General features: G+C 39.6%; 1 protein-coding gene across 1 annotated transcript in view; it reads left to right on the top strand.

The window, feature by feature from the left end:
- Positions 1 to 2,245: 2,245 nt before the first annotated feature.
- The window catches only part of trak1a (trafficking protein, kinesin binding 1a), a 40,696-nt gene continuing 34,377 nt past the window's right edge, over positions 2,246 to 8,564 (top strand). Inside the window, exon 1 of the mRNA XM_069693114.1 lies at positions 2,246 to 2,444. The gene's annotated coding sequence lies outside the window, so the exon portion shown is untranslated. The remainder of the gene's footprint in view (positions 2,445 to 8,564) is intronic.

Here is an 8,564-nt window from a genome sequence, read left to right as displayed (position 1 = left end):
TATTTTCCTTCTTCCCTGCTGCTCCTGAATGCACCAGAACCAAAATAGTTGATTGGAGAAATTATATGTGTCAAAAACAAAGAACATTCACTGAGTTATAGCAGCAAAAACTATTTTTTAAAGTTGTCAAGAAAACAGTTTTAAAGACAGAGTAAAACCAGACCTTGTCCTACATTTCCTGTTGTGTCTTTGGATCCGTCAGCACATTGAAATCCTCTAATGCCTCAAAACTCAACAAGGCCATGTTATTACCACCCAATGATAATGTTGTGGCCATAACATAGTAGATCCTGCTACCTTTGGTCCTGATGTAATTGAAATTTAACTCAAAAGCACAGTACTGTTCAATCATCATAAGTTATTTTGAATTGACTAATTCTTTATTCACATTCCTAACCTTAAAATAGTTCTGTAAATTTGGAAGAAAACAAGTGACTTGGACTACAAAAAATAATGAAAAATACACTACAGACTATCTCAAGAAACAAGTTTTAAAAAATGTCAACTATTTGCAGTTTAAAAAAAAAAAAATCTGATTTCTTTATTCGTCGAGCCTGGTGCCCAATTTAGAAACTTCTCTTAAATCATAGGAAACATTCAGGTCCTGACTTACAGCAGAAACTGCTGCCTGGCTTATGTTTTGCAGCGCCTGCATGCTTTGTTGTCATTAGCAACAGTGTTTGGGCATTTGGATGTCTGATACTCCTGAATGATGGAAACTTTGTGACCTAAATTCTACACCCAGTAATGCTGCATGAGATCTGACTCATTATGTCTAAGAAGAGGGTGGAAAAAGAAAGCTGGGAGAAGTAGAACGATGAGTGTGGATAAATACAAGAAGGAGAAAGACGTTATACACAGAGTTTTAGATACTGCAGTATCTGTGTTTTTTTTTGTAATAATAATAATAGAGTTAGTCGAGGTGTACACATCAAGAAGGTTGTCTTGAGGGTTGTGTGTGTGTTTTAAAGGGTTGGCTACAAATAGAAACAGAGGTCCCCTGGCCATGTTTCTGTTAATTGTTGATACCGGAGCTGAACTGGAAAATTTGCATTCTAGCAAGTTATGTTCCTGAGGAGCTTAATATCTGGTTTCCTGCCAGATTTGGCATATTTATCCCAACAGCCACTCTCTCAACGTGACTCCAGTTTTCAATGATCGTCATCTTCCAACATGATTTATAGTGATAATTTAATACAGTATTGTTGACACTTGACACTCATATCTTTTGCATGTATTTGAAGCTCATGTAATTTAGGCCACCTTACATGCTTCTTATTGAATGCTGTTACTCCAATAGATTAAACACCGAGTTAAGAGTTTTGTCGGGCTTTGCATAGACTGTATATACAAATGGATGTAGAAGTACCCTTAAGTTAAATTCCACTGAGGACCACTAGGGGCTGACTGAAAAAAAAAAAAACCTCGGGTAAACTTTCATTCAAACCTGGTTTGATTGACATGCCTGGAGTGCGCTCAGGTTGCCGGTATAGGTGGGCAGGCAGTGTCCTCGGGTTCTTAGTCAGATCGACCCCTCATCCAAATATGGTGATTTCTGGCTCCAAAAAAACAAGGTGGCATCCAAAATGTCAGACTCAAGGTTTCAAAGCAGCAGTTCACAAACCAATAGGTGATGTTACAATGGTAACACCTGTTTTTTACAGGTACACCAAATTAATTCATAACAGTGTAAAGTGAAGTCTATAATTATCTACACTTCAGCATGTATTCTGTTTATGAGCCAGTCAGCCATCATGCACATGAGTGTGACACTGTGTCTATAAATAGTACTTCTTGCTCCAGAGTGAGAAAAATACAGACCATCGTGTTTACTGTCTTAAGACTGGATAAACATACAGTATTGACGTGTTTTCATATATTTAAGTAATTAAAGCAGTTCACAGTTTGAACTAAAGCTTACAGTATGATGCGTTGTTTTATTTTTCAGAATCTTGCTGTATTATTTATTCAACTTCAAAAATGTTTTAATTAAAATTAAATTAAAAGTCTCTTTTTGTCCTCTGCTGCCCTTCTTTATCTTTCAGGTATCCAGGTGACCAAGTGAGGAGTTCTGGTTCTGCAACTGCCCCATCTGTCCTGCGCTGGTGAAACGACCTCATCCTTTTTGTCCTCCCCAGTAAAATAATGCACTTAAGACAAGTTTAACTTTGCTCTGCCCGATTCTTGTTTCGGTGGGTCCCAAGTTTTGCCCATGGCTGGTCCCATTTCAAATCGGTAACCACCCAGCGCCAAGCTGGACCCGAGGATCCCCCGTACCTGTTCCCGCTCCTCTGCCCCATCCCCTGATAACATATCTCAGCATCACAGCCCAGAGCTCCTATTGGCCAGCGAGGAAAAGGAGGAGGAGTATGTCAGTGAGGCAAGTCTGCTGGCTGCACCTCAGGAGTTCACGGCCATCTACAGAGATGCTGAGACCATTACTGGTAATGTTGCATGCATATGTTATAACCATTGGTAGAACAAAAGCTTACTGGAATCCATTTGGCTTTGTTGAATCAGCACTTTGTGCATAGGTAATTCATCTGTCAAAAATGCTCTACTTTAAAAGTCCATTTGGTTGCACAACTATATTATCTGAACTTAACCAATTAAAAGTTTACAACAATACCATCCCTAAATTTGGGAACAGTTTTGGAATAAATTGGCAGGAACATTGGAGGCTGAGGGAGATAGTGTGTATGAGCTGTGAGAAACTGGCCCTGTCTGTGACCCGTTTTTAATGTCACATCCTGTCAGTAAAGCAGCTCCAGGGGACCTCAGCTCTGGGTATCAGCCAGCATGTGAAAGAGAGAAGAGCTCCCTGTGGACTGTTTCTGTCAGGTCTCTCACTCATCTCCCCCTCTCTTTTCTCTCCCCATCATCCCTCTCTCCCACAGAGCAGAGGGACACCAAGGCTTGTCTTCAGTGGTCAGAATTTAGCTGTGCAGTGGCCAATCTCCTCTCTGTTTACAGTCTGGAGGAGCCTGTCTGGGCCTGATACCCTCCAGACACTTTTAACTGAAGTGATATTAAATACAAGAATGAATATTAATTTTTGTTTGTTGTAATGCTAATCATGCAGCACTCTATCATGTCCCAACTGGGTAACAAAAACTGATGACAGATAAATCTATCAGAATCATAGAAAGGCTGCAGTGTACAAGTGATGAGTCCAGCACACCATCTCCTGTTATAAAACTTGTCACTTTGAAGTTCAACAACACTGGCTAGTTCACTGTTTAACAGGAGCTTAGGCCCCTGAGCAACAGAAAGGAAGGGACAGGGGGCTGAATAGTACTTTGACACAGTCATAAAGGGTTGCCAAGAACTTGTACAGCACCAGACTAGAGAATCAGTTCAGCAGTGCCTGAGACTATGAAGCTTTCTAACACACAAACTACAGGAAAAGGCCCTCCCAAGGACCTTCCTTCCCACCCCTGAGCATGACCTCAGTTCCATGTATTTTTTGAACAGCAAGGTCCCTTAATTACATGGTGGGGTACCGAACTTCAATACTTTTATGGCACTGACCAAATCTGTCCAGCAATAACTTGCATGTGAGCCTGTTAATTGTAAATTCAGAAAACAACCTGGGTTACACTTTCCCCCTCTAAACTGCAAGAAAACTAAAGATTTGTACTGTAATGTGTAATTTCTTCAAATACATTTTATAAAATTGGTTTAAAACAAATATTTTTAAGGAATCTATATAAAAATCAAGGTATTGGGAGCAATATCTGAATCAAAAACATTTGAACGATGCCCTACTTTATTCTCAACCCAAAAACAGCCACATGGCCATAGCAACTTCCATCCATCTATTTAGCTTCTAAAATTGCTTATTATTTCACAGTGTACTGCAGGACTGCAGTCTATCGCAGCGTACATTTGGCAAGAGACAGGTTACACTGTAGAAAGGTCATAAGTCTATCACATGACTAACACATACAGGTAGACAACCAATTACAACTAAAAGCCACTTAAGACTTGTCAGTGCACCTGAGATCATTTAGCAAGATATCTTGGATGCTTCATGCTTGGTACAATAAATGGTTTTGGGAAAGTTGGACTGACAGGACTTCAATGTTCATGAATACAAGAGCTTCTTCAGGAAAATCCACTGCTGACTGTTGTGTGCATATTAGTAAAGGACCCATGCGGAGAGGGGATGCTATCTTTTCTGTGGTCAATGAATCAGTGCGTTAATGGCTGGACTGCATGCTGCTCAGGTTTTGGAGCAAAGTAAAAGGAACACCATACGGTGTAGTACACCACAGTGAGTTACAGTAGCCCTGCAAAGCTTATTTGATGCTTATTAGTTCCAGTTTTTTAAAACGGTGTCAGAGAAATTTCATAGGAAATTTAGAAGTCTTTTTGCGCAGTTACAAAATAAACTCCCAGGAGGAAAGTACCACAACACTGCATTATTACTACTGCTTTACTTTTCTCTTTCTCAAGTGCTGAATCTATGTCTAGATTAACGCGCATAGCTTTTTGTTTAAAATCGTATCCTTATATGTCTTTTAAATTGTTTTACCTATATTATACAGTGGTGTGAAAAAGTGTTTGCCCCCTTCCTGATTTCCAATTTTTTTGCGTGTCTGTGACACTTAAATGTTTCAGATCAAACAAATTTAAATATTAGTCAAAGATAACACAAGTAAACACAAAATGCAGATTTTAAATGAAGGTTTTATTATTAAGGGAGAAAAAAAAATCCAAACCCACATGGCCCTGTGTGAAAAAGTGTTTGCCCCCTCCTGTTAAAACATAACTTAACTGTGGTTTATCACACCTGAGTTCAATTTCTCTTGCCACACCCAGGCCTGATTACTGACACACCTGTTCTCAATCAAGAAATCACTTAAATAGGACCTGCATGACAAAGTGAAGTAGACCAGAAGATCCTCAAAAGATAGACATCATGCTGAGATCCAAAGAAATTCAGGAACAAATGAGAAAGAAAGTAATTGAGATCTATCAGTCTGGAAAAGGTTCTAAAGCCATTTCTAAAGCTTTAGGACTCCAGAGAACCACAGTGAGAACCATTATCCACAAATGGAGACAACATGGAACAGCGGTGAACCTTCCCAGGAGTGGCCGGCCGACCAAAATTACCCCAAGAGCGCAGCGACGACTCATCCGAGAGGTCACAAAAGACCCCACAACAACATCCAAAGAACTGCAGGCCTCACTTGCCTCAGTTAAGGTCAGTGTTCATGACTCCACCATAAGAAAGAGACTGGGCAAAAATGGCCCACATGGCAGAGTTTCCAAGACCAAAACCACCGCTGAGCAAAAAGAACATTAAGGCTCGTCTCATTTTTGCCAGAAAACATCTTGATGATCCCCAAGACTTTTGGGAAAATACTCTGTGGACTGACGAGACAAAAGTTGAACTTGTTGGAAGGTGTGTGTCCCGTTACATCTGGCGTAAAAGTAACACCGCATTTCAGAACAAGAACATCATACCAACAGTAAAATATGGTGGTGGTCGTGTGATGGTCTGGGGCTGTTTCATGGCCTGGAAGACTTGCTGTGATAAATTGAACCATGAATTCTACCGTCTACCAAAAAATCCTGAAGGAGAATGTCCGGCCATCTGTTCGTGACCTCAAGCTGAAGCCAACTTGGGTTCTGCAGCAGGACAATGATCCAAAACACACCAGCAAGTCCACCTTTGAATGGCTGAAGAAAAACAAAATGAAGACTTTGGAGTGGCCTAGTCAAAGTCCTGACCTGAATCCTATTGAGATGCTGTGGCATGACCTTAAAAAGGAGGTTGGTGCTGGAAAACCCTCCAATGTGGCTGAATTACAACAACTCTGCAAAGATGAGTCGGCCAAAATTCCTCCACAGCGCTGTAAAAGACTCATTGCAAGTTATTGCAAACACTTGATTGCAGTTGTTGCTGCTAAGGGTGGCCCAACCAGTTTTTGGGTTAGGGGGCAAACACTTTTTCACACAGGCCATGTGGGTTTTGATTTTTTTTCTCTCTTAATAATAAAAACCTTCATTTAAAAACTGCATTTTGTGTTTACTTGTGTTATCTTTGACTAATATTTAAATTTGTTTGATGATCTGAAACATTTAAGTGTGACAAACATGCAAAAAAATAAGAAGTCAGGAAGGGGGCAAACACTTTCACACCACTGCAGAAGAATGCAGTCAACATGTTTACTTTGTAGCAAAAAAGTTAAAACATTGAAAATGTCAAACTTGATCTCAGGCAGAAAAACTCTTACTTGTCGTCTTTGTCGGGAACAGATTCGTAACATGCTGGTGGAAAAATCAAATGTTGAGACATGCTGTGGTAATGTCATCTGTATCACTGAAGTCATTCAAGGGCAGGACACTAGACGTTAGGTCAGTGCTGCCATCTGCTGGTAAAATGTAAGTTAAATGTATGAATTGGTCAAATTCAAGTTCTTTCTCCTGTTTCCTCCTGTTTCACTCTCATCCTCCACTGTGTCATTCAGTCTCTCTAACTCTTTTTTTGAACACTTTCTGCCTGAGTAGTGTGTGTGTGTGTGTGTGTGTGTGTGTGTGTGTGTGTGCGTGCGTGATTTCACTGAGTGTAGAGGATGAATTAACATAATGAGCTGAATGGAGCAGCTCATTGCCATGGGGCAGTTCTTGGGTGTGAGGTTAATTCTCCGTGGTTACCAGCAAGCAATGATGTAAACAGTTGAGTAACAGTGAAATTATGGGATGCTCGGTGAGGAGAAGGATCACGAACAAACAGAAAGGAGACAGAGGACAGAGAACTTGAGTGAGACGCAGTTATGTAAGTGGACAAACAGAGGTGAATCCAAACTGCTGCGTGTGCTCCCTGACTCTGATCCAATCACGGCATGCTAAAACGTCCATTGTGCTGTAATGTTTAGAGGAGAGCATGATTTGGGTTCATTGTTTACATTATCACACACAAAGTAGCAACAGAGCCAAGTAACATGAGGTTCAAACTGCTGACCGAGCGGCGGATCTATAAAGTGCTCTGAACTGTTCTGTGTGTGTTGATAGATTAGTGTCAGTGAGCTACAGCCACTCTGACAGTGTAGTCAAGTTTATTTAAGGGAGTTTAGTCACAGTGTAAAAGTTTGACTCAAACTACACACATAAACTTAGTGTTGCCATAGGTACAGTGTTTTTGTACATGGAAAAACTGAATCTGAACAACTGAGAGTCAGGAGACTGTCTGGCTGCACACTTGACAGAACAAGTTGAACTGCATTAGTTTGGTTGTTACAAGAGTCTTTCAGTAACACTGCAGGATAATCTTGTGTTGACTCTTGTAACAAGCTCCATTGCTTTAGGGTTGAAACTATTTGATGGTCTTTTGCATCTGAATATAACGTATTATATAAAATATTGACTGTCAAGGCTGAGTTCATAACAAATGTAGCCAGACTGATGTCACCTTGAAACAGAGTGAACAAAGGAGAGTTTGTTTCCTCTCTTTGGATTTCTATCTCATTTCCCAGGCTCATGAAACTAGTGTTGTTCACCCACTCGTTTACATACAGTATCAGATGGAGACACATTTCCTGCCAAGTCCATGTCTCCTTACTATTCTAGCTCTTACATCAGTGTAGACCACATAACAGGAGCTCTAAAACTACAAGACTAAAAAAGGACTTTATCAACATCCTACACAGTTCTCGTGTTATATTCCAGCTAAGTGTTTTACACAGTTTATGTCTTTGTTTAGTCTTTAAAAAACTTTTTTTTTCTTTTATTGCTTTTAGTTACTAGTCTGGTAGGACAATTATCTTTAAAATGATCCTTCCCTACAGTTATGTATTTTTAGTGCACATGATGTTTATGTTTAACCATCCTGCAAAAGTTCCAACAAGACCAGCTAATCAATATCACCAGCTTACAATCACGTCCTGATCAACTGATACGATGAACTGATTTTGGATCAGTTTCTCTGGTGAGGTCAGATTGTCAGCTTTTCTCAAAAAATGTTCCTCTTTACCCTTTATTGGCAATAAATGACCATGAGGAGACATACTGGAAGTTAAACAAGCATTAACAATTTAAATCACATGAACAATAACCCAACAAGTGTTGGGTTATGTGTTATGTACTGACCAACACAGGAGCACTGTCATGTGTGGAAGTTCCCAGGGTTTAATCCTACATTGTAGAGGCTGGACTGGTGGACATGATAATATTTTTGACCAAATACCTCAATAATTATATTGTGACAATAGATTTTTGATAATAATCATCAGTAATGTGTATATAATGACTAAGTGAGTAAAAGAAAACAATATAGAACAGCTAGAAGAATCTGGTAAGTTCAGAACATTACATTACTTTACTGTGATTCAGCTTTTAAAACCAGGAAAAGTTGTTTTGATATTACAATATCCAAAATCAAGGACTATATCGAGTCTCATATGACATAATGTATGCAATATAATAATGATATATTGCTGGACTGAGTCAGAGTTCAGCCCATATTAAGACTGAGAATCAGTTAACCAAAGAGTAAAGTTTTGTCATGTTGTTTCAACAAAGAATACAAATGTCTCTTCAAGTTAAGTGGTGTAATG

This window comes from Brachyistius frenatus, unplaced genomic scaffold, assembly GCF_029030835.1.
Source record: "Brachyistius frenatus isolate BFR_SWC_R1_liver_20210118 unplaced genomic scaffold, ASM2903083v1 Contig_14, whole genome shotgun sequence".
Taxonomy (NCBI): domain Eukaryota; kingdom Metazoa; phylum Chordata; class Actinopteri; family Embiotocidae; genus Brachyistius; species Brachyistius frenatus.
Note: the sequence above shows the minus strand (reverse complement) of the source record. Positions and strands in the feature narration are given on the sequence as shown.